Source organism: Crinia signifera, chromosome 12 (assembly GCF_055691185.1).
Source record: "Crinia signifera chromosome 12, ASM5569118v1, whole genome shotgun sequence".
In the NCBI taxonomy this organism is placed as follows: Eukaryota; Metazoa; Chordata; class Amphibia; order Anura; family Myobatrachidae; genus Crinia; species Crinia signifera.
Genome location: NC_139228.1, coordinates 55,735,432 through 55,762,916, shown reverse-complemented (window position 1 = coordinate 55,762,916; position 27,485 = coordinate 55,735,432). Strand labels below are relative to the sequence as shown.

Sequence of the window (27,485 nt, the reverse complement as noted above, 5' to 3'; positions counted from 1 at the left end):
CGGCCGGGGCCCTGGTGAGGTCACTGAATGAGATCATTAAAGATATAGTTTAGTATTTAAAGCGCTAGATTGTTTGTTTGGCGGCACCATTCCTTGCTATTGCATGGGCAGGAACGGTTAAGCCGCTCGGTAACACAGAGATCGGTGCTGTTAAGTACAGCACCGATCACCACCGATCGGCAGCCCACCCTCCCACCCACCCGGCAGCCTCCCTCCCACCCAGCCAGCAGCCGCAGCGCCAGCCCCCCTCCCACCCCCCCGCCAGCCGCAGCACAGCAGCAGAAACGTTTATGAATTATAATTGAAATTATATGGGATGAAATGAACTATATATATATATATATATATATATATATATATATATACATACACACATACACACACACACACACACATATATATACAGTGATCGGTGCTGTTAAGTACAGCACCGATCACCACCGATCGCCAGCCCCCCCCCCTCCCACCCGGCAGCCCCCCCTCCCACCCACCCGGCTGCCGCAGCGCCAGCACCCCTCCCACCAGCCGCAGCGCCAGCCCCCCTCCCAAAGCTGGTGAGCAAAATGGGGTCACATGTGGGGGGGTTCCACTGTATTGGTGCTTCGGGGGTCTTGCTAATGCGACATAGCACCCACCATTCATTCCACCACCAAATATCACTCCTTCCCTTCTGAGTCCTGCCATGCACCCAAATGGTATTTTTTGGTCACATATGAGGCATTGCCGTGCTCGGGAGAAATTGGGGCACAGATTTTGGGGTGCTTTGTCTCCTTCATTCCTTGCGAAAATGAAAAATTTTGAGCCAGAACTGCATTTTTGTGTAAAAAATTACATTTTTTTACACAAAAATGCAGATCTGGCTCAAAATTTTTCATTTTCGCAAGGAATGAAGGAGACAAAGCACCCCAAAATCTGTGCCCCAATTTCTCCCGAGTATGGCAATGCCTCACATGTGACCAAAAAATACCAGTTGGGTGCATGGCAGGACTCAGAAGGGAAGGAGTGATATTTGGATTTTGCAGCACAGATTCTGGTTGAATGACCCCTGAAGCACCCATACAGTGGAACCCCCCCACAAGTGACCCCATTTTGCAAACTACACCCTTCAGGGAATTCATCAGGGGGTATAGTGTACATTTCAAACCCCCAGGGGTTTCACCAATTTTGATACAACTGAGCTGTGAAAATGAAAAATTAAATTTTTTCATTTTCACAGCCCAGTTGTATCAAAATTGGTGAAACCCCTGGGGGTTTGAAATGTACACTATACCCCTAAATGAATTCCCTGAAGGGTGTAGTTTGCAAAATGGGGTCACTTGTGGGGGAGGTTCCTAACTTTTAGCATCTTATGGTGCCTAGAAACCTACATGGTGCCTAAAATATAATCTCATAAAAAGGAGGCTCCAAAATCAAGTAGGTGCTCCTTCTATTATGAGTGGTTTGGTCAAGGTGCACACTAGGGCCACATATAGGATATTTATGAAAACAAAAGAATTGGGGGAATCAATTTTTAGTCACATTTCTCTAGTAAAATGTACTGTGTTCCTTAGAAAAATGTATTAAAATTGCAAATCTGCAAAAAAAATGAAATTTTGAAATTTCACCTACACTTTGTTTTAATTCCTGTGAAACACCTAAAGGGTTAACAAACTTCCAAAATGCTGTTTTGAATACTGTGAGGGGTGCAGTTTTTGAAATGGCATCATTTATGGGGGTGTCTCACATACAAGTCCCTCAAAGTCTCATCAGAACTGAACTGGTCCCTAAAAAAATCAGTGTTTGAAATTTTCTTGAAAATTTGAGAATTTGCTATTCATATTTTAAGCCTCCTAGTGTCCAAAAAAATTAAAAGGAGGTTGAAATAATGATGGCAACATAAAGTAGACATATGGTCTTTGTTAGTTATTAACTATTTTGAGTGGTATGATTATTTGTCTCACAAGCAGAAAATTTAACATTTTGCAAATTGCTAAATTTTCAATTTTTTTACGACATTTTGGTATTTTTCACAAAAAAACACAGACTGTATCGACCAAAATTTACCACTAACTTAAAGTACAATGTGTCACGAGAAAACAATCTCAAAATCACTGGGATAAGTAAAAGCAAAAAAAAGTTATCCCCACTTAAGTGATACATGTCAGATTTGAAAAAAAGGGCTCTGTCAGGAAGGCAAAAACATGCTGTGTCAGGAAGGGGTTAAAAAAATTGGAGATTTCTTACCAAATCTATCACTTTCTGAATCTCTCATCCTATACAATTTCACCCCATGTGTCCATGCTTCTTGCTGTAACCGTAGGAGGACGCACTCAGGGATCGGGTCTGTGTGCCCAATATTACCACCGGTCAGCAGAGATCTCCAGGTTACAGATGCCAGAAAAATGGACCAGGATAGTCTTTAGCTGATTGTTTGGGTGTTAGGCCTATACTCACAGGTTTACCCCTCTCCTGCTTCCTGGTCCGTACTGTGATACGGCATTGGACGTCCGCTCCTATACAAAGTTATATAAGCGGCAGAACTGGGGCAAACAGTTCTGCAGATTAGAACCTCTTTAGGACTAGAACATACTCCAGGCATTAGCAGACTACAAACAGCAAAATCCTCCTGACCGCTTAAAACTTATGCAAATAAAACAAAAGTAAAAGACTGTAATTGAATGAAGCCATAAGAATCCATTTTTTTCCGACCTCCCCATATCTTGCTCCATCTTACACCCCCCCCCCCCCCAATGCAGCTAACATACGTAGCGGTTAGCCCACCCCCATCCTACAGGATTCATTTATCACTCTGTGAGATCCCCAGCCATGGGGAAGGGGTTAAACAGCCATCATTTTGTAATATTTTCTGCGGTTAAGCCAATGTTGTCGGCCCCGAGCCAGGCTTCCAGATTTATTGGGAATAGGGAGGGCATATTTAATTACACATGATTTATAAGGTGAGGACGGAGTGGAGGTTTGTCATCTATGGATGTTGCGAAGGGCTGTATATCCTGAAGATTGATGCACAGGTGGCCCTATAATCTCGTGTGTTCTGCATGTACGATCAAAGTCATCTGCGGGACATCTGGAGGGCTTCCCTATAGGGGCGACGTTCTGTGCCATGCCACCCTATCTCAGGACTGCCATCGACAGAAGGATACATGAAGGAGATATAAAGGGCGAACTGTGACAAATATAACCTATAAATATGTAATACTAATCCTTGGACATGACCGGGATATCCAATACATATAAGCAATGCACTGTGTGATAAATAGGTTACTTATAGTATACTGTTCATTCCTACCAGTAACAGCAGACATTGGTGTCAATCTAGTGTGACATCACAGACGAGCACATTTCCTCTACAGCCTACCTTCTACAGTCACTTACCTTCTCACAGTGTACCTTACTGATCCTCTGTTATGTAAAGCCAAAGTATACAGAACATATTTAACCATTGACTAATCATAAACATCAACTCAACAAGGCTTGCATGACCCAGAAAAATTGCTTGTAAACCCAAAAATCTGGACACTTACCTTTTATCTGCCACGAGGAAACATCACTATTTACAGCTCCGCCTACTTCCTTCCGCATCTTGTGAAAACCAAGCATGCACAGCCAAGCCTTTCCCCACTTACCTGAACTATATGCGGTAGGACCAATACAATTACAGGTAATGTACAGCGTTTAATAGATCTGGAATCCCTAACTGTACAGAGGCATCAACTATACAAATGCGCTTTGTCCCAGACGCACAGGCTCGGCGGCAAATTAAAGTCACAGATAAATCTCGGCAGAGTCAGTGAAGCAAACGTTAACCAGTAATAAGTAACAATGCGCTACACTCAGCTTCTGGCAATATTAGGGAAAAGTGGGCCCCCGTGCAGGGCAGATTGTCAGAATAATGGGTCCGATTCAGAATTGATCGCTGCGCAGCGAGTGTTCGGAGCCCAGGGAGCAGGTAGCCGCCGCCCCGCAGTGCGCGCACCCCCCAGCCCTCGGAGCTGTGCACACAGGGGAACAATCACTCACCCATCGAATGATTTATCCCCTGCTCGCAGCACAGAGTAAGTCTAAACTTACGTCACCGGTCCTCCCTCCCTACCGCTGGGAAACTCCTGCTTTTACTGGGCACTCCCAAAAACACTGCGTTTCCGGCCCCAAACGCCCGCAGGGTGTTAGCCACCCTGAGAGCAGCTAGCGAAGACCAGCAACAACTCAGGCCCTGATAATATAGCAGTGATGGCAAACCTTGACACTCCAGCTGTTGTTGAACTACACATCCCAGCATGCCCTGCATCAGTTTTACTATTTGGCCATGCTAAAACTGATGGGCATGCTGGGATGTGAAGTTCAACAACAGCTGGAGTGTCAAGGTTAGCCATCACTGTAATATAGGAAACCCCTGAGGATGATCAATGGATTGCAAGTATTTACAGCAACTTCCATCCAACAAATCGATATATAAGCAGAAGAATTGCAGGTTACCATAAGAGATCAATGGATCATAGATAATCGTAAATGCAAAGTTAACCTCCTTCCACACGGAGCAATAGGATTGCTGAGCTATATATTGGTCAGCAATCATATTGCTCAGTGTCTCCATTTCTGGTCACTGATGAAAAGGAGATACTGCCAGGGGAAGGCGCGGGGGGACATAGCTGGTCGCCGGGAAGCCGCTGGTCGCAGGAGCATGCTCCTGTGACTATTGCAGGGTTGGTTGTGGGAGCACACTCCTTGCGACAGTCACCCCCATATGCAGTGAATAATGTCGCTCAGCGACCATATCCCCTGCGATTCTGGGTAGAATCATACCATTTACTATTTACCATTTATAAATGAGAAAAATAACAATGCATGTGTGACACCACAATGAGGGGCAGATTTATTAAGCTCGGTGAAGTGATAAAGTGTCTTGTTTTTATTACTGGCCAATCAGCTCCTAACTGTGAAGTTACAGGCTTGGTTTGAAAGTGACAGGTAGGAGCTGATTGGCCGGTGATAAAAACCAGGCACTTTATCACTTCACCAAGCTTAATAAATCTACCCCTGTGTGTGGCCTGTTGCAATAAAATGACACACTAATATTACATAACTGCAGAAATGAGACTTACCTGCCCGGAGAACAGCTGGGGACACAGTCACGTGGGATGAGATGTGACATCACACCAGCGGCTGTGAAACAAAAAAACACATCAATCACAATGATTATACAGGGGTATGAAAGCAGCACAATACTACATTCATTTGTAATTAAATGTATAGAGTTCATTCTAGCATCCTGCACTTTCAAAAAACCACGCAGTTTCTCTTTTCTGCCTGTGGTGTCGCTCTCTGCTGTGTTGCTTCTAGCACATTATGGCCTGCATCTCACTGCTGAGATACAGCCCAGACATGTGCTATAAGCGCCAGAACAGAAAGCGACACCCCGTGCAGGAAAAAGGAACTGCACGAGTTTTGAAAGGTGCAGAGTTCTAGAATGATCACTAAACGTATATAGAAACATAGAACTGGATGGCAGCTAAGTACCATTCGACCCACTGGTTATGGTATAAAGGGTCGACAATCAATAGGTCAATTTGTAGATTTGAGCACGTGGATGCCAAATTAGTGTAGTGGGTCCCCTCACGTGGCGAGCAAACAGCGCTTTCCCAATCCAAGTCCACGAAAAGTGTTAAAAAGTTATGTCGACCTTTATATGAGTCGACCATTACCAGGCCAACGGGACACTGGCGCATTTATACCCTTTTCAGACATGTGACCTGACGATTACCCAGAATATTGAGTACAGGGTCATTTTGCTGGGTGCAGTCTGACCCCTTTCACACGGGATACGGTCATTAGGTCTACAGCAGGATGGTCTACAAGCATTAGGTCGACAGTCAAAAGTTTGACATGGGGTTTTTCACATTTTATTTGAGCCGATATGTCCCGACAGGCGGTATTTCATGCCCTACCATCCACTAGGGCGTGGTGGGAGAATAAAATAGCATGCCGAGCATGGCGAGGGGACGTGATGCTACGGTTTAGTGTCCATGTGGACTGTATAGAAATTCAGGACAACATTTTTTGAAAAAAACCCATGTCGACCTTTTGACTGTCGACCTTCCTGCATGTTGACTTTAATGCATGTCGACCATCCTGCTGTCTACCCAATGATCCGTACCCTTTCACATTTAACAGCAAATTACCGGGTTAAAAACGGTCAACCCGGTAATTTGTTGAAATACGTAATTTGTGAGGGTCAACACAGGTCGATGACCCTGGTAAAAAGCAGAGTTGGTGAGCCAGATATAAGACCCAAGATGACCTCTTCACACTACATAAATTACCAGGTAGAACTGCTTCACCCGGTATTTTGCTGTTATGGCTGAAAGGCGTATTAGTTTGCCATAAACACATGTAAGCACACATATACACACTAGGGTTCATTTCTTTGTCAGGAGCTAATTAACCCACCAGTATTTTATTGGAGTACCCAGTGGATACCCACTCAATCACAGCGAGAATATGGATGGAATCGAACCCATGGCCTCAGTGCTGTGAGGTAGTAATGCGAACACCATCCATACTGTACATAAACTGACCAACAATACAGCATTTGTCCAGGCTGGATTCATGGCATGCTGTGACTTTTAGTTCCTCAAGAAGAGAGCTAAGTTGGGTCACGTCACGCTATCTGTGCCAGCTTGGCGAGGAAAGGGTAAAAGGAGCTTTGTGTTGGAAGTGGTGAAGGGAGGACTTAGTATCAGGCTGCCAAGAGCCCTAATTTACTGCTCACACATCACTGAGTGTTGAATGCAACATAATGACACTTTAATAGAGCGAGCATGATCAAATACCAGCAGCAAGCATTCTGGGTAATGACCCAGACCAAACGAGCTTGGTAATGGCTTTTCCTTATCTATTTACCTGTGCCCACACCAACACAAATACAACAACGCTCAGTGCGGGATGAGGTCGTTTGGGATTCGGCAAGAGGCTTAAATCACCCAGACACCTTCATTACATGCGTGTCAGGTGGCAAAGGGGGGCTAAGAAATATGGCTTCTCAGTATTATCTTAAACACGGGAAAAAACTCACAGCAGCATTTCAGTCACCAAAGGAAATACGACCTCCGCTTCTGAACGTGAGGACACAGCGGTCTGTGCGTAGGACGCCAGAAACGGCACCCCATAACAATGCCGGGATCATTCCAATGTCAACCCCAATCTTCCACGATTGGCGGAGCTTATAAAGGCTATACTGCCGATTAATAGCTCAGCCATAAATGGACGGTGTTATAGCGTACCAAAGATGCTCTGTACAAAGAGGATTGGTCTGCCTTGCCTGCGGGACGAATTGCCTGCGTTGATGAATTTTTATATATAACTTTATCAAATTGTTTTGAATAATTTATTTCCTATTTTCGAAATTTGACGTGTGTATATTTTTTAAGTGTAATCAATAAAGGTTAGATTTTAAATTACTCATATGTACACCATCCTTTCACCATCTTTTCATTTCAAGTGTGCCCCAAAAACCTTGTCGTTCTTTCTATGTCTCTCCAAAAGACACCCATTTAATTCAGTTATCTCACTGAATCTTTTGGGAGCACCGCCAACCCAGTACCCTACAAAATATCTCTCTTGTTAAAAGGTCGCATGTTGGTATTACACTCAATTTGTATTTCTTTATTCTCTTTCTCACAAACTGCCTGTGACACTTCACTCAGTTATTTCTAATTGCCTGCGGGACCTCCAGACAACGGGAATGATTCAGATTCATTTGCTCAGCTGCAAATCCGCAGCCTGAGCGATTGTCGGATGGCCGCGCACGTGCGAGCCATCCTTGCGATCACCGCCAATGCTATTTTGCAAGTTGATTGCCAGGCGCTGTGTGTTTGTGTTTTCTGGGAGTGCCACGAAAAACGCAGGCGTTGCCCGGCCGTTGGGAGAGAGGGCTGCTGACGTCAGCTGCGGCCTCCTTCTCCCCACGGCCATTGCAGCTATGAGTAAAGCTGGGTACACATCTATACAATCCCTGTTTTCTTGCGAACGTTCGTAGACGTGTTGGACCATCCACAAACAATCGATACGCGCGTACACACCTGTACAATTTTACTTGCGACGTCCGATGTACTCCCGTCCAAACAGTCGCAAGAAAAAGATTGTACCACTGTACACACTCTCTCGATTGTCATTGTCATTGCTAGAGACAGACAGACAGACAGACATACGGCAAATAACTGGGGTGCGCGTCTAGATGTAGTCAGCCGGCTGACTACATTTAGACGCGCACCCCGGCTATTTGCCGTATGTCTGTCTCTAGTCACCCTGCCGGCTGACTACATCTAGACGGCCAGATACACCGTTCTTCAGAGCGGTTTGTCGGACTTAACTTTTTACGTGGCACTACAAGTACCTGTGCAGCAGGGGTGTTAACCATCATGCAATCGAGAGAGTGACTACATGCTGTGCTGTAGGAGAGATCATGCAGCTATGGAACGCCCCCATGGGTGTTCCAGCTTTGACAGTATAGTCGGAAGAACGGCCAGCATATCGATCGAACGTGCGTACACACTGCACTTTTGTTCCGATATGGACCCGTCCTGTCGGATGAAAATTAAACAGCACTGAACCTTCGACCGACCGAGTATGGACGGACAAGACCGTTTTTGGCTGTTTATCGCTCGTACAGAGGGAGTCGGGACAGCGTACACACCTATACAATTGAACGGCCCGACGATTGTATATATGTGTACCCAGATTAAGTCTAGCTGAAAACAGGGAGAAATCCATTTAATGGTCAAACGGCTATGCATCTGACGGGCTAAACCATCTGGATTAGTGTTCTAGCACCCTGCATCTTCCAAAATCTTTCCTGCCTGGGTGTCACTCTGTGCTATGGTATTTATAGCACAGTTTGGTCTATATCTCTTTGCATAAGGTGCAAATGCAATATATATATATGCCTGCTGAGACAGTAGTGCAAAAATACTTCTTAATACATTGTGGGTCTGATGCGGTGCTGAACGAGCATGTGCTGGCAGAGCGGATATTGACCCTTATTCTGGTTCATTTGCAAAAGCAAATTCCTTCTCAGATGGAAAAAAACATGTGCACTGCAGGGGGGCAGATGTACTGTAACATGTGCAGAAAGTTAGATATGGGTGAGTTATTTTGTTTCTGTGCAGGGAAAATACTAACTGCTTTATTTTTACACTGCAATATACTGTAGATCTGACTTTGAAGCAAAACCCCACCCAAATCTAATTCACTCTGCACATGTTACATCTACCCCACCTGCAGTGCACATGGTTTTTCCACTGGAGAAGGAATTTGCCTTTGCGAGTGAACCAGAATAAGGGCCATTATGTGCTTTTTTTTTTTTTACTGCACATGCAACAGCCGGCATTGCAGTCATAAGCACATCAGTTGCACCTGCCCTTGGGACCGATGAGACGCAGCTGGGCTGCTCTCCCATAGGCACAGTGCAGTGAGGGTTGGTATATGCCATTGCAGGCTCTGCAGATTTGGTTCAAGTCTAAAGTTGCCCATACACTAGTAAGATTTATCGGTACTTATGTATTATCTGGGCTCCCATGTTAAATGCACCCCATTTTTTCATACCCCTACTATCCAACTATGATTTTATATAGTGTGGCGAGCGCAGCGAGCCACCGTGCCCGAAGCGTGGCGAGCGAAGCGAGCCCCGCGAGGGGACGCAGTCTCATAAGAAAAACGGGAGCCCAGATATTACATAAGTACCGATTTATCTTTAGATCTTGCTGGTTGGAACAAAAACATGGTTATGGATGAGTGACAGTTTGTCAGTTTTCCAGCATTTCCAAGCAAATGGTCAACTGTCATTTGCTCTCATCCATAACCAGGTTTTTGTTCCAACCAGCCAGATCTGAAGATAAATCTGCGTGTGTATGGCCACCTTAACATGCTTACTTTCTGATTGCTTTTGCACCTTGTATAGCATCATCAGGACCCCACACAGTTCACGTTTTCCAGGTCACCCAGCAGGAGCACAGGTGCACTCATTACTCACTGACACATTTTAAAAGATCCACAGGTGGAGCTAATTATTTCACTTATGAATCTGTGAGGAGACCTGCAAAACATGCACTGTGTGGGGTCCCGAGGACCGAGTTTGGGAACCCATGGATGCCAGTGCGTGTTGATGATGGTGACTAATGGCAAGGCAAGCACACACACAGGGGCAGGTGCGCTACAAGATGCAGCCATCTCTGCCACACAGGACAACGTTCAGGCTCATCTGTGACAGAATAATGGGTAACATGTCATACGGTATTGCCCTCTCTCTGCCATGGTGAGCATAAGAGTTTAGAATGGAAGAAGGCCTAAGCAACGATGATCTCACTAGTCACTCAGCAGGGGGGGGGGGGGGGGCTGCAATGACAGATGCCTGCGTACAGAGGAGACGATCTAGGTCTCCTGTCGGCGGAAATTACAGGGTTTTGGCCTCTCTAAACTGGGGACCAGTTGTGCCTTCGCTCTCCAGCCATGAAGGACTTCAAAGGCCTGTACTAATCTGCTTCTCATTTATGTTTCCTACGTCTCCATCTCTCATGGTCTCAGAAATAAGCCTTAATCCCCCAGTCTCTCTCGTTTCACTTGACCCCTGCTCTTTGCACTAATAATGACACACATGAAGCAATCAGGAACAGCCATCCATCTTACCCAGCTCTAACACACAAAGACAGGGACTTCTTACAAGCTCCAGATCCATCATTCCCCAACAACAGGGAGGAAGAGGAACCCGTCCTCTCAAATCAACAGTTGTATCTCTCAGTCTCTGGTACCGGGGAGCACTACAAAAACCTCCGCCACACTCAGGGAGCCCGGCCGGATGGCAGTGCTATAGTACATGCCACTCTAAATGTGAAGATACTGCACAGTGGGGATTATTTTGGTTCACACGCAAAGGCAAATTCATTCTCTAATAGGCAAAACCATGTGCACTGCAGGTGGGGCTGATGTACTGTAACATGTGCAGAGAGAGTTAGATTTGGGTGTTATTTTGTTTCTGTGAAGGTAGATATCAGTTTGAAGTACAAAACCCATCCAAATCAAACTCTCTCTGTGCAGTTACATCAGCCCCACCTGCAGTGCATTGGGTTTTGTCCATCAGAGAGTGAATTCGCCTTTGCGGGTGAACCAGAATAACTCCCAGTGTGTGATGCTAAGTGCGCATGCTAGCACCTTAAATCTTCCAAATCCCATGCAGTTCCTCTTCCCTGCCTGGGGTGTTGCTCTCTGCTGTGACCAACCAACCGGTTGCCTATAGCAACATCCCACCTGAAATAGAACTCTTATCTATAGTAAATTTCCCCTTTGTGTCCATTGCATGCATCCTCACCACGGTTGCTTCTGTCAGTGAGGTTCGTACATCCACTTTGGGAAAATCTCTGCATGATTGAACCATTGATTCAGGGCTTATTTATGTCCCAGACAGCGCTGCAGTATTGAAGTTTGGCCATTCCATCATAAGATGGGCCAATGGTGAGTTTAGTATTAAAAAGGTAAGAGTCACAATCGCTAACCTTTTTTAGCTGGGTGTTTTACACTATTATCAGAGACCTTAGATAGGTGATCATATGCTGTCATTTGTCGCATCCTCGTATTCCTGATGACAGAATTTCCAATTTTACCATGGAACTCTGCAATAATCTTTGGGAGAGGGGGACGGAACCCTAGGATAGGATACATTTCACTACTGACATTACATATCTGCACAGCGGGATCATAGACAAGCCTGAGCTGCACCAGTGTGACAATCCCACAGAATCACCACGTGCACAGGAATTCCTGGCTGCAAGTCTGGACACTTCCCTCAGCCCGCAGAGGGGCCTGATGACATTTCCCCAGTAATCACATCTGGAACATAATTTAGTGCGCATCCCCGGACCCAGGTGCAATGGAAATGTTGGGGAGCTTTGGGGCTATGGAGTGATGACCATCATTGTCCCGGATGTTAGGGCACAATTCCTTTACAAATCCTGCAACATATTTATTTCACCAAAACAGTATCACTGAGTTTGTGCGTATTTGTATGCGCTATGGCGGATGATGGCACGTTTTGCTGCACACACATGATTATCTGGGTCACCGTACTGCAGCACACCCAATGATGACCCAGGGAGTGACCCACAGTGGTGCACGGTCGGCTGTACACATTAGATGACGTGTACCTGGAGTAACTGTCTGCACATCTTGCAGTACATCTCCCTACCTGTAATCCATTGGTCTCCAGGTCATAGGCTGACAGTATATTGTCAATGTCAACATAAGAAAAGGTGACACCCCCCCCCCCCCCTGTTCACGTTTTCCAGGTCTCCATACAGAACCGCAACTAAAATAATTAGCTCCACCTGTGGACCTTTTAACATGTGTCAGTGAATAATGAAAACACCTGTGCTCCTGCCAGGTGACCTAGAAAACATGAACTGTAGAGGGGGACTCGAGGATCGAGGTTGGGATCCATTGCTCAGTCTATACCACAGGTTCTCAAACTCGGTCCTTAGAACCCCACACACTGCATGTTTTCCAGGTCGCCACACAGAATCACACGTGAAATAATTAAATTTCACCTGTGGATCGTTTAAAATGTGTCAGTAAATAATGAGTTCACCTGCCGGGTGACCTGGAAAACATGAACTGTACTTGAGGACCAAGGTTAGGAACCATTGCTCTATAAGTACCGCAGGTTTGCAAACTTGGTCCTGAGGACTATACTATATTTTATTTATAATCATCTCTGAGCCATACAGAGGCTTATAGCTACCAAATCAATTAGTGCCAGAAAGAGAATACTGTTCAGGACACTACACAGTGTTTTGCAGCTCCCAGCACAGAATCGCAAGTGAAGAAATTAGCTCCACCTGTGGAACTTTTCAAACGTGCCAGTGAGTAATGAACGCACCTGTGCACCTGCCGAATGACCTGGAAAATGTGGACCTGTGTGACGGGCCTGACTTTAGGAACCACTACTTTATAGCAGAACCCAGGCCCATATGCTGCAGTGATGGGCATCAAAACAATACCACAGACATTTCCCCACTGTCCTCAGGGTGTGCCATTTGCATGTGGCACAACTGCAACCCCTAAATAGGTGACAGAGTTTACGCTGATCTCTCATGTGACGGCCATACGTTCTCTGTAAAAGCAATGCGGAATATGCACGTGCTATACTTTGTTAGATAAATCAATATATTGCCAATACGAATGGGCAATGATGGCGAGTTATACACAGATCGGGGCAGTCTGACTTAATACAGATAAAGATCTCCAATTTACACATATACGTTGTGAAAAACTCTAAGCAGGTCCAAACGATAGGACAAATTACAGCACCATCACGTTACACACATGGGGTCAATTTACTAATATGGGATGTTGCCCATATTAGATTCTGCGGGCGGCATTCTATGCTGCCGGCGAGGGGGTTTCTGTGGGGAGGCTGGCTAGTTTTCAGCGAGGATCGCCAAAAACAAGCCATCCTCGCCATCTAACCCGCTCACCCTATTCTATGTTCTGGGGTGACCCTCGCTGTCAGAGGACGGCAAGAATGCTCCCGAAAGGCCAGGTTTGCCGCTAATACACCAAGCCCGCCCCCTCACTATTTTGACGGCTGCACTCGCCGTTTCCACCTCACTGGAAAAACCCAGCGAGGTGGAAACGGCAAGTGTAGGGGGGGTCAGTTGAATACTGACCTGCAAGCTATCAGCACTGCTCGCCGTCACAGCAGGTGATAAACAAATAAAGGTACTCTTTACTTAGAAGGGCGCCCACGATTTTGATCGTGGGCATCGTTAGTAAAAAATCTCGGGCATCTCGGGCATTGAATGCACTAAAAAATCGGGTGGATCAACCGACGAGATGCCCGAGATTTCCCATAGGGAACAATGTTAAATGTCTCAATTGACCCAATTTTCCTGTTCAATGCCTCAATTGACCCGATTTTTCCATAGGAAACAATGTTAAATGGGCCACAGAGGCCAAATAGGCACCCTGAAGTGTATAATGGCCACCCGAATTGTTAACGCCACTCCACGATCAACCCGATGCGTGGCGAGCGCAGCGAGCCCACGAGGGGCGGCGGTACGCGTCCTACGACATTTTCATACCCCCACTATCCACGTCGGCGTGGAGTTGAGAATAGAAAGTGTGGCGAGCGCAGCGAGCCACCGAGCCCGAAGCGTGGCGAGCGCAGCGAGCCCCGCGGACAGCTGTGAAGCCCGCGAGGGGACGCGGATACCTGTGAAGGTATCCGCGTGCGCTCGCCACGCTTCGGGCTCGGTGGCTCGCCACACTTTCTATTCTCAACTCCACGCCGACGTGGATAGTGGGGCTATGAAAAGGTCGTAGGACGCGTACCGCTGCGATCGCCACGCTTCGGGTTGACGTTGATCGTGGGGTGGCGTTAACAATTCGGGTGGCCATTATTCACTTCAGGGTGCCTATTTGGCCTCTGTGGCCCATTTAACATTGTTTCCTATGGAAAAATTGGGTCAATTGAGGCATTTAACCCGATTTTCCCTATGGGAAATCTCGGGCATCTCGTCTGTCGCATCGCACCTGATTTTTTAGTGCATTTAATGCCCGAGATGGCCGCCCTTCTAAGTAAAGAGTACCCAAATAAACATAATCTGATTGGTTGCTATGGGCAACATCCTATCTTGAATAGAAGATGAGGGGGGACATGGATTACACAGGTTCTGTGACTGATTAAAACCAGGTGACATGCATGCTTCAAATCAGCAGCACCAGAACCTGCGTAATGCATGTGTGGCCCTGTTTAGAGTATAGTATAGAACAGGGGTTCTCAAACTCAGTCCTCAGGACCCCACACAGTTCACATTTTCCAGGTCACCCGGCAGGTGCACAGGTGCACTCATTACTGACTGACACATTTTAAAAGATCCACAGGTGGAGCTAATTAATTCACTTGTGAAACATGCACTGTGTGGGGTCCTGAGGACCGAGTTTGAGAACCTGTGGTATAGAATCGAATATACCAAAGTATAGTACTTTAAGGTAAGTTATAGCACAGGTTCGCAAACTCGGTCCTCGGGATCCCACACAGTGCATGTTTTGCAGGTCTCCTCACAGAAACGCAAGTGAAATAATTAGCTCCACCTGTGGATCTTTTAAAATGTGTCAGTGAGTAATGAGAGCACCTGTGCACCTGCCAGGTGACCTGGAAAATGTGAACTGGTGGAGTCCTGAGGACCGGGTTTGAGAACCCCTGTGGTATAGTATAATAAGGCCATGGTTCCCAACCTCAGTCCTCAAGTACCCCCAACAGTTTATGTTTTCCAGGTCACCCGGCAGGTGCACAGGTGCACTCATTATTTACTGACACATTTTAAAAGACCCACAGGTGAAGCTAATTATTTCATTGGAATTCTGTGTGGAGACCTGGAAAATGTGAACTGTTGGTTGGTCCTGAGGGCTGAGGATGAGAACCACTGTAATAAGGTAATATACCTGGGGTAGCCAACCCTAGTCCTCGAGAGCTACCAACAGTGCATGTTTTGCAGGTCTCCTCACAGAACCACAAGTTAAGTAATTAAAGTGTATCTTTTAAAATGTGTCAGTGAGTAATGAGTGCACCTGTGCAGCAGCTTGGTTGTCTGGAAAATGTGAACTGTTGGTAGCTCTCGAGGGCTATGGTTGGCTACCACTGTAATATACCATAGTATATAGTACATTAAGGTATGGTATAGTATAATAAGGTATAGATATGATAAAGTATAATAAGGTATGGTACAGTATAGTATAATAAGGTATATGGTAAAGGAAGCCTGGCTGGTGTCACTGTAATTCATGTTATAACCTAACATTAGGGGAGTGACGCAGAATCAATGAGTGTCTCCAGTAGCTGTAGGACAAGTCCCAGTTGTCCCGTCCGACACTTTCATGTAGGGGCGGAGGGGGGTCTTCTGTCCTGGCGGACGTGCTGGGACTATCTCTGGGGTAACGCGGGTTCAAGTAACAATCACTCACCGTCCTCCTCGCCCGCATTCCGGCTGACTGAGCTTCTGCTGAGGTTCCGGAGCGAGACCGAGAGTCAGCAGGTGGATGTCAGGCTCCGCCTGGGAGGGAGGTGTCGGCGGGAAGTGGGAGACCGTCACCGGCTACTCCCGTGACCGTCTCTCCGAGTGCCCGGGCCCAGTTACCACTTACCAGCATTCCCTGCGGGGTTCCAAAAAATGGTAATCCCGGCGACGGGCCCCAGTATCCCAAACTCCCACCTCAGGCCAGCACCCCAGCAGTATCCCGATCTCAGGCCTGCACCCCGTAATCCTCGGGTCTGCATCTGGGGTTCCCAACTCCAACCTCAGGCCTGCACCCTAGTATCTCAACTCCTGCGGGTATCCCTATCCCCCCAACTTAGGCCTGCACCCCGTGATCCTCAGGTCAGCACCTAGGATCCCCAACTCCCACCTCAGGCCTGCACCCCAGTATCCCAACTCCTGCGAGTATTCCCATCTCCCACCTCAGGCCTGCACCCAGGATCCCCAACTTCCACCCCAAGCCTGCACCTTAGTCTCCCCAACTCTGGCCTGCACCCCCGGAACCCCAACTCCCACATGAGGATCACCAAATTCCAGCCCCGGCCTACAACCCAGGATCCCCAACTCCAACCTCAGGAACTCTTCTCCAAACCCCTGCCTGCACCATGGTAATCCCAACTAGATCACTATTTACATACAGTAGGTGTGTGTGTGTGTGTGTGTGTGTGTGTGTGTGTGTGTGTGTGTGTGTGTAGCTGTGTACACACGCTTCGATTTTTCCCTGTTTTCGATTTGATATTTGCTTATAGAAGTAAAATAGAATTGAAATTAAATGTTTTTTAGGACACTTTCGACTGGCATTTGATTCGATGCGTGCTCCGATTTTTTTTATATCGAAAAGAAAAATAGACTGCAGGCAAGGAAATATCGAATACAATCCAGTAGATTGAATGTGTACACTGTGAAACTGATATCGAATGGAAAGTACAGATCTAAATATTATATATTTAGTGTTTGTTGTGTGGGCCTGGAGTCCCTGCGTTGTGTCTATTGCATTGTACTGTCCCATTGCCATGTCTGTTGTAGCCTTAGCACTAACCTGCACAGCGCAGGAGGTCACTGGATAGTCTGTCATATACTGTAATATGAATTCGGAGCGATGTATTGATTCCCTGTAAATATATTCTGTTGTGTTGTTGCTGAGATGGAAATGAAGGCTATTCTCCAGCAGGTATCATTTCCTCTGTGGGCTTGGTATGGATCTCATGTTTATGACCCCTATTCCCTGCATGAAATATGTATGTGCACCAGCAATGCTACACGCTGTGTGTGACCGCACAAGTGCTGCCATTAAGGGCCATTTGCTTTATTTTCCATCAGTTTTTCATCAAGTTTTCATCCAGAGAACCTGCATGAAGTCCGGATGGGAAATAAGTATGTGCAGATGGATCCTCGGAGAGAACGTTCCATGGAAGTGAATGAGGAGGAATCTTCGGGTCTTTGCTAGGTTTGCAGGACATATCCGACTTGGAAGCTCTTTGAGTTTGTGGTCGCGAATGATTAGGGCATGTAACATGTAACTGGGGGCTGTGCGGTTGTGAGGCCAAAATGGAACTCTGGGTACAGGCAATGTTAGGTAGACTCTGCTATGGCTGTGAGGTTATACATACAATATCTCCAGAGGTGGGGATGCTGGAGGTCAAAAGTAGGGATTGCCATCGTTGGATGCCATCGATGGCAATACTGCAACTGGCCATCGGTAATGCTAAACTATGCAATGGCTGACCATCGATATTTTTACATATCAATGGTTATCCATTGTGTTTGATTGATTGGCCTGTAGGCCAATCAAAACACGGGGGCAGGGCTTCGCAGGTGTTTCACAGTTTTGCTGTTCCATCGATGGAGGGAAACCCTCTGGTTCTCCCCCATCGATGGCAAAAGTATTCGACATCGGCCATGAACCATCAATGATTTTGAATGGTCTATGGCCATCCCCTAGTCAAAAGACTGACCCCCTGCATCCCTATACAGAGAACCCCGACAGGGGCTCCGTAAGTGATTTAACACTGTCCGCACCATAACCTGCCCTGCTTGCAGCCTAAATCTCTGACCCCTGCAGTCTGAACCTGATGGCCTGTACACACTAGGCAATGTACCTGCGGCACCTACGACCCTGCACCAGCATGTGACGAATAACAGCTATGAGGGAGGGAGGGCCATGCTGCACCATGCAGCGCGGCCTTCGTTAAAGAGCAGCGCTGGTCGTTTATGACCCATGAGAGCACGCGTCGTCCGTTGGTTGTGCACTGTGCGGAATAATGACCAATACCGTTAATTTTATCACCCAGCGTGTACGGGGCTTAACCCTACCCTTAGTGCTTAACCAAAACCCCTTCCCCAACCTGACCCAAACGCGCACTGATCCATTTGAAAGTTCTTGCGCCGGTGTTCTGATGGCCGTCAAAATTCCAGCATTGGGATTCTGCCTGCCCACCGCTGGAATTTTAATTGCATTGTGCTGTAACCAACGCTAACCAATCGGAATGGGCTTATAGTTCCATAAGGACCTTTGGTATATTGTAGCCGGGTAGTAGGAAAACATTTTTTTCGGCTCTCTCCAGTATCTTCCAGAGTTTTCTTAAGGTTTCATTGGCACTGTGCATGGAAGCTGGCATCTGTGCCAGACACTGGCAGGGATACATAGGACAGTAGCCGAGTGTTTTGTGTATCAGCTTGGCATGTACCATGGGTAACCAGTCACACAGTGCTGTCTGCTGTTTATATCCTACCACCTGCCACGTCTTAAGGCCAGAACACAGGTCGGCCACGTACTGCAATTGTGTGGCTGTGTAATCTTCTTATTCCAATACATTGCTACATCGGGGAGTAATGTTCATATACGGTTGTAAGTCGACATGGATGGAAGGTGCGACACAAGCATTAGGTCCACATGGGTTTTTCACTTTTTTCTTTGTGCCGACAGGCGGTATATCATCTACTAGAGCAGGGCTGGGCAACACCGGCCCTCCAGATGTTAATGAACTACACATCCCAGGATGCTTTGCATTAGTTTTGCTATGTGGCCATGCTGAAACTGATGCAAGGCATGCTGGGATGTGTAGTTCATTAACATCTGGAGGGCCGGTGTTGCCCAGCCCTGCACTAGAGCATGGCGGGAGAATAGAATAGTGTGGCGAACGAAGCAGGGCACTGTGCCCGAAGCATGGCGAGCGCAGCAATGCACTGATAGGGTGTCCATGTCGACATTCGGACAAAAAAAGTAAAAACCGCATGTCGACCTTTTGACTGTCGCAGTTGACCTAATTCCTGTGTCGACCTTCCACATGTCAACCTAATCCATGTGTCAATCTAATCCATGTTGACCCAAGTGGTCGACACAATGCATGTCAATCTTGGGTTGGTCGACTCAATGACCCATACTGTACCTATAAAGATATGTTCTAGTGACAGTTTGGGTGACTTGGCCGTACAGGAATACCACACGCAGGCAGACACATGTTGCGGAACCCGGAAACGTCAGGCACATAAGGATTTCAGCTCTTTTTTTCCCCCGAGATGTTACACCGATAGTCATAAATTTCTTTGTAGCAGCAATTAAGTTTGGCTTTCTCTGCGCTGATTAATTACACAAATGTTTGTTCATCTGCCAATTACTGAAATGCTGCAAATATCCTAAAGAGAGAAAACTGGAAGTGTTTGGCCCACAGGTCTTGTGAAGTTGTATAATACCTTTCACCTACATCTATGACAGAATACTGAGACCCCCCCCCCCCCCCCTCCCTCCCCTCCTGATCATCTTCTCAGAGCCTTGGTCATATTTTCCTCTGCTCTTGCCATCACAGGATATTGTTTTACATTAACTTTGTATTGAAAAGCATAATATTCTTTAGGGAATGGTTTTAAAATTCAACATTGCCTATTTGTCTTAATATTAAGGATTTTACTGTACTTGTTACTTGTAACCCACTAATACATTAAGCCACAGACTAATAGTTACACAGTGGGAGGAGCAGGGTCCCCAGCAGCACAGAGCAGTGATGTGAGGCTGCTGTCACACTGATACAGGAAGCCACAGACTGAGCGTTACATAGTGTGAGGAGCAGTGTCCCCAGCAGCACAGAGCAGTGATGTGAGGCTGCTGTCACATGGATACAGAAAGCCAAAGACTGAGAGTTACATAGTGGGAGGAGCAGGGTCCCCCAGCAGCACAGAGCAGTGATGTGAGCCTAAAGGTGCCCATAGACGGTCCGTCCCCGGACCATCCGTTCTGTACTATGAGATGCGCCCTCCCGCGCATATCATCGTACGGTACAAAAAGTATGTGCTTCACATACTTTTTGTGCTAGCTGTTCATCGCATTGTGCATGCAATGCGATCTGATGTGTACTATATAAGTGCCGAACGGATCCGATGAACGGACCGTCTATGGGCACCTTTACACTGATACAGGAATCTACAAACTATAAGTTACATAGAGGGAGGGACAGGGTCTCGAGCAGCACAGAGCAGTGATGTGAGGCCATCGTCACACTGATACAGGAAGCCGCAGACTGAGAATTATATAGTGGGAGGAGCAGGGTCCCCAGCAGCACAGAGCAGTGATGTGAGGCAGCTGTCACACTGATACAGGATCCACAGACTAAGGGTTACATAGCGGGACGAGCAGGGTCCCAGGCAGCATAGAGCAGTGATGTGAGGCTGCAGTATCACTGATACAGAAAGTAACAGATTTATACCCCTTTTACACCGCCGCAAAACCCCGGGTCTTCGCCATGCCATGTCCCTTTACACAAGACTTCTACCAAGATCCTGACATGGGTAGAACTTAGCTAGGACCTGGGTAGAGGCATAGGCGTGCGCACGGGGGGTGCCAGGGGTGCACAGGCACCTCCTAATGGCACCCCCCACACGATTGCACGCATGTCCCCGATCCCCCCAGTTATGGCCGCCGCTGTCACTCAGAGGGGTCAGAGTCTGATGCTGCTGCCCCCGGACTGTGGCCACCCCCCCTCCGACGCGTTGAACCAGCGCGGGGGGGATGGACGCCGTGACGCACAGTGGTGCGTGTAATAATGGGTCCGCAGGCTTGGGGGAGCGAGTCTGCAGGGAGCTGCGGTGCTGCGCTCCCGGCTCCTCCTGCTGCCCTGACTGACAACTGCGGCCAGGACTGGCGGAAGTGCAGGTGGTCCGGGGTGGTGAGGTTGGATGTCTGTCCACCTTGGACCACTGCTACCGCATTCACAGGTGCGACTGTGTGAGCGGTCAGTGCGTGGTGGCCGCCCCACATGCCTTATCTGCCACTTGCTGCAGCAGCGTTGCCAATAATCAAGATGTCCGTGGGAGGGCTGCTACCATGTGCATCTGCACACAGCTCTTCCCGTGGGATCACCTCTTCAGGCCAAGCAGCAGCATTTGCAGAGTTCAGTCACTGGCACTGCACAAAACGTGAGTTTTAAAAAAGATTTCCCGTCCCCTGGCCTGACCTGTCTGATCATTATTTTTATATGTGTGTGTGTGTGTGTGTGTGTGTGTATATATATATATATATATATATATATATATATATATATATATATATATATATATATATATATATATATATATATATATATATATATATATATATATATATAATTTTTTCTCAAGTATTCATATTGTGTGTGCATGTATATATAAGCAGTACTCATGGCTGAGATAAAATGCTCCCACAACACAGCAATTCTTCATTTATTTGACTTTTTTGGCTGGGGGGCGCAACATTTTGACGGTGCACCCCCTAATAAAATGGGCTGCGCACGCCTATGGGTAGAGGGCGGTGTAAATGGGTACGCCGGGTCATCCGACCCGGCTCCTATTTACATCAATGGGGGACGTGCAACCTGCGGACCACAGTGTCCGCAGGTTGGACGGGGGGGGCACAGACAGCCTGCACTGCTGTCTGCTATACTCTGCCGACAGCGTAGGCGGCAGCAGAGGAGGTGAATGGATGCCTGTATGTGGCATCCATTCACCTCCCGGACGACGGCTGGGGGGGTGCACGGGGGCTGGGGCAGCCCAGCAGCTTACCTTGGTGCTGGGCTGCCCCCAGCACGGCGATCGGTGGTCCCAGCGGGGATGACCACTGTCCTGGCCTGTCGCTTGGAGATGATGTCATCTCCAAGCGCCACCTCCGTCTGCACGGCGGGTGGGCACCGCAGTGTAAATCCCGGATCTGACCCGGTTTGAATCCTTCTTCCAAATGCCGGGCCGGATCCGGGAATTTTGGTGTAATAGGGGTATTATAGATCCCTGTGAGTGGTGTCAGGTTGTACATCCTCTTTGTGTCCTTCTGAGTACAGCCACAGTGGTATATTCTATTCTTTTGCAAATAACTGTGTTAAAAATATATTTTTCCAGCTTTTTTAAATAAGACAAAGTTAATGAACACAATGTTTAGTTACACCCTTAAATGTACTAATTATAGCAATGCTTATTAGGCCGCGGGATATTCTTTATATGTCTGGAACCTTTATTTGACCCAGTGTTCTTTTTGTCTCTGGCAGGATCTCCCTTTCAATGTGTCATGGAATGCAGGAATCATCGGCTGGTCTGCGATCACCGGGTGTATGTGATAGTGCGCCCTCATTACCTGGCATCATGAAGAGGGGTAAGTCTCACTGTTATTGAGTGTTCTCTTGCTATTTTTGTTTTATGAAGAAATTGTCTTACTGTAGCGTAGCCTTGCCTCCGGCATTGTTTAGTAACATTTCTGTACTGGACTGGTCCAATAAGCATTCAAGCTTAGGCATCACTGGTCCAGTGGTGTTCACATGGATAGCTATGGTTCTCTGAATGAAGATATGTAAGAAATACTGTCATTGGTCCAAAGCTTTTTGATTCCAGTATTCCCCTGTCCCGTTTTTTGACCAGCAGCAATTTCGCAGAGCGTGACGGAGACCTCTCATTGCCGAGCAGCTGCACTTTGAAAGACTTCTATGATCTCTTCTTCCATAGCCTGTGTTCTTGGTTGAGGTGCTCAGAATAATTGATGGAGCCACCAGGTGACCTTATTTAATGAGTCCCATCAAATGTTCAGCGCACCTGCCACTTTATGCTAATGCCAGTTACAGCCCTTCCCTGTATACAGCCGTGCCTCTGACTGTGCAAGTACTGGGACGCCCCCTTCTGTGCATCTTTAAGAGTCAACCACCCGCTTAGTTCATCTTCAGATGCTGCCAATGGTTATAAATCCCCCGCTGGGCACAGATTACCTGTTGGAATACGGCCACCAGTATGAGCGACTAGGCATCAGCCTTCATAACCAACCCCGCTATACGCCCACCACACTACCTTCACACGCCCAGAACTCCGTGTCTTTGAGTAGCCATCTCCCAGTCCATGCTCTGGAATGCCCAGCATATATCAATACATTTCTATGACCGCGAATCGCAGTTGCGTCTGTCACTACTTGGATGAATGAGCGAACCGTTAGAGTGTCAGCTCGTTGTGCTAGTGGAGCCTTGATACTCGGATGAGGCTTATTATAAAATGCTGATGACTATATTGTGGGCATTTATTATTTAGCTATAATGTTTCGGCAAGTCTGTATACTGTGACCAGTTGTCATTTTATTACAGACACTCAGAAATGAGTTTATCGGGGTGCAGCAGTTTTGTCTGAGCAGACTATGAGGGGATCTATCAACACATCTAAAGAGGGGGAGGAGTTGCCCATGGCCGATTCAGGTTGGTTCGATAAGCTGCGAACATCGTTATGAGCCGCTAGCAGGAGAAATCATTCGATGGTCGCCATCCAGTGAATGATTTGTCCTGCCTTCATGAATAAAAGTCAGTCTCAAATTACTTTTATTTGCAAACTCCGGGTGGCTGATGTCACATGACCCCGGCAGGCATTGGACCCCTGTGTACTTATGGGAATGCTCAGCGTTTAGGGACGTCCATAAAATGCTGGGTGTTCCCATGGCCCAGCACCGTCATTGACCCGACCCTCGCTCCCCACTGTGAACGGCCCGGCGAGTGTGTAACTCCCACAACCGTTCGTTGATGGGGTTTGCACATGGGCAGAAATGCGAATGCACAAATCGGGGCAGAGTTCAGATCACTGCGAGTGAATCCAGAATCGCCCCCATAGTGCTTACACCAGAGGTTCCCAAACGCGGTCCTCAAGGCATCTCAACGGTCCAGGTATTAAGTATATCCATGCTTGGCCACAGGTGACTTAATTAGTAACTCAGTCAGTCTGATTTAACCATCTGTGCTGAGCCATGGATGTACCTAAAACCTGGACCGTTGGGGTGCCTTGAGGACCACGTTTGGGAACCTCTGCCATACACACTAAATGATTCTATGATATTGCTCAGTGGCCACATCCCAGGAACATAACTGTGATTGACGATATAGTCAGAATTGCGCAGCATGTACAGATGAGGCAGAGAACGTTGCTAACGACCCTCTGGAACGTGCATCGTTAAAGATATAGGCCCTTATTCTGGTTCATTTGCAGTGGCCGCTCGGGGACAAATTTTTTTTTCTGCGCATGCTCAGCAGCATTTCTGCGCATGTGTGTATAATCTGGGTGTGTCCGAACTCTTCGAAAAGTCTGTTCCCCCGGGTGGGGGAGAGGGGCGTGGGGTATCGGACTGGGCCATTAGCATATGTCAATGCCCAGGGTTTCATGGGCGTTCCCATGAAAATGCTGGGCGTACACATACTAATGCGTCTGTGATGCACGTGCAGGGGGCGGACAGCTGACATAACCAGATATCAGCTGCCCGCCCAATTCCCTGCAATGCTACACATATATGTAAGGGTGTTCTGGACCATCCTTACATATGCGTGCACCTTCACCATCATACCATGGTCGGCAACTGTCGAAAGATGGGGAAGGTTCCCACTGGCATGCGAATGGATGTTCATGTAAAACATCCATTCCCAAGCCTTGGGAACAAATCCCGATTGCGACTGGTCCAGATCGGCTAACCATTCGCAAGGCCGGGTTAGGGTGACTCACAATGATGCAAATTCTCATCCGAGCGGGTCAACCAGAATAAGAGCCATAGTGCATACACACTAGGCGATAAGCAGGAAAATATCGCTAACATCGTGCATACCGTCTTTTACTATCATCTAATGTGCCCCCAGCTTAAGTAGCATTTGTCCAGTATACTCTATAAAATGATAGTGAGAAGCTGATTCATTGCTACAGGATACTCTCTACACGGCTTGACACATCTCCCCCTTGGAGAGCGGATTGTAATGTGTCTGTGTCTCCGCTCTGTATTACAGAGAGCTCACTTCCCTATCAGTCATTCATGGTGCTGGCTGCTGGGCTTTCTCTGACACGGAAATGAAACGCACGCAGCTTCTGGAGGAAAGTCAGACATCTGCGATAAGATCTTGCTGCACTTAAGACAAACGATTACTTTTGTCAGAAGTTGCAAGATTCCGCTCTCCCAGGGACGTCTGCGCCGCGCTGCTGGCGACCTGTTGATCGCTTAGACAGCTGTGGAGGTGCGTGCAGGTGTGTCACCCCAGCCTGTGATGTACTGTACGCAGGGAGATGGGATTTCTAATTAGCTCCCAGACCCCTGGAGCAGCTGCCGGCCTTTGCATCAGAATGATCATCTGAATCATTCATTATCCAGCTGCGGAGCTTAAGGGTTTGTCCCCAGAACTCGCTGCATGGAGGCGCGAGCCTGCAGTGAGCAGAGCAGTCCTGTACTCTGTGTATCTCCCCAATACAAGACAGATGGAACGTGACAACAAGTCCGGACCAGCAAGATTCATCTACGTCCCACTCAGACGCTGCTGCCTGATAAATTGGCATGCCCAGGATGAACCCCTACCTCTGATTATCAGATTATCTTGATTTAAAAAGAATTCCTGCAAAAATAAGACCCCGGCCAAATGTTGGTGATGCCGGTGTATAGATTGCCCTCTCTTGTGACTGTAGCCAGGTACCATTGTGTACAGTGATCGGTGGGTTATTGTACACAGATATGTATTTGTTATAGATATGATGCTTTGTGTTTATGAATCACAGATGGGGAAATCCATTGTGTTGTGTACACACTGTAATATCACCAGTGCCGCTCTGCAATGCCATAGGCCCGTATACTGTATATGTGTATCCCCGCCATATAAACTATGAATCACTGTATAGGCCATTGATAGACCAACATGATGATGAGGGGGAATGCCTGGGCAGCGTAATGGAATATATTCCTGAGGTGGCGATTGATGTCACTGACAGGCGCTGTTACCTGGCAGCGCTTTACGGTTTATTGAAATGTTTAAGGCTCATATTTTGTTTTTGTATCCGCGAGCTGTGATGCCGGCCCGTCATTCCTGTGTTTTTCTCAGTATACGGATGGCTCACAGAAAGTGTGCGGGTGTACAATCAAAATTAGGTTGACATTGACAGAAGGTCGACTTGAATTTTTCACGTTTCCTTAAGGCATTTTTCATTCTTTACTATCCACGTGGACTTGGAGCTGGAACAATAAAGTTTGCGGGGTCGCAGCAAGGGACCTGGCACGAAGCGTGGCGGGCCCTGCAAAGGGATGCGATGGGGAAACTTCAGCTGCTTCCTCTCTCCACCTCTTTAAAAGTTTCTGAAGGTGGATACTTTTTATTCCTGCAGCTGAGGAATCTGAATGCACTTTTCCCCCACCCCTCACTCTACCTCTGTCCACCCCTGTGTGTGTCTCTCTCTCTCTCTCTCTCTCTCTCTCTCTCTCTCTCTCTCTCTCTCTCTCTCTCTCTCTCTCTCTCTCTCTCTCTCTCTCTCTCTCTCTCTCTCTCTCTCTCTCTCTCTCTCTCTCTCTCTCTCTCTCTCTCTCTCTCTCTCCTTTTGAATTCTCCCTCTTTCTACCCCCCTCCCATTTGAGTTCTCTCTCTCTTACCCCCCTCATACACTCTCCTTTTAAATTCTCCCTCTTTCTACTCCCCATTGTGCATTGATATCCCGTATGGTTATCTCTAATTGAATCTGCCCCCTATCGTTAGGTTATCGTAACTGCATCCAATATAACCGCAATTACTCTTACGGCATAATTGATGTCATGCATGTATCAGTTTGATGACATCACACTTTGCACTCATGAAACTGCACTTTCCCCATAAAGTGTGTCTAGATGGTGCCCCATTGCATGTATTTGTTCTGTAGATGCCAATCATTTACTCTTCGGCATCTTTGTTATACCCCAGATGACTTGTGTGGTGGTAGCTACACCGTGCAGTCTCAGCCCGTTTATCTCACCCGATGTCTGCCACCTTGCACGTCTCTGTCTGCCGATGTGCAGATCAGTTCGCTTATAGATCCCCTCTTCTGTCTAAGTCAGTGGTTCCCAACCCTGGTCCTCAAGTACCCCCAACAGTGCACGTTTTCCAGGTCACCCGGCAGGTGCACTCATAATTCAGGCACATTTGAAAAGATCCACAGGTG

At 47.2% G+C, this 27,485-nt stretch overlaps 2 long non-coding RNA genes across 3 annotated transcripts; one reads left to right on the top strand and one right to left on the bottom strand.

Annotated features, from left to right (window-relative positions):
- Positions 1–2,851: 2,851 nt before the first annotated feature.
- On the bottom strand, positions 2,852–16,324 carry LOC146050117 (uncharacterized). Of its 2 annotated transcripts, none has more exons than XR_014466263.1 (3): positions 16,006–16,324; positions 5,100–5,160; positions 2,852–3,119 (listed from the first exon to the last, which is right to left on the bottom strand). It is a non-coding gene; the product is annotated as an uncharacterized LOC146050117 (long non-coding RNA). The 2 variants fall into 2 exon arrangements; XR_014466264.1 differs by lacking the exon at positions 16,006–16,324 and adding an exon at positions 15,841–15,990.
- On the top strand, positions 15,860–23,764 carry LOC146050119 (uncharacterized). The gene is made up of 3 exons (XR_014466265.1): positions 15,860–16,684; positions 22,583–22,686; positions 23,657–23,764. It is a non-coding gene; the product is annotated as an uncharacterized LOC146050119 (long non-coding RNA).
- The last annotated feature ends 3,721 nt before the right edge of the window (positions 23,765–27,485 follow it).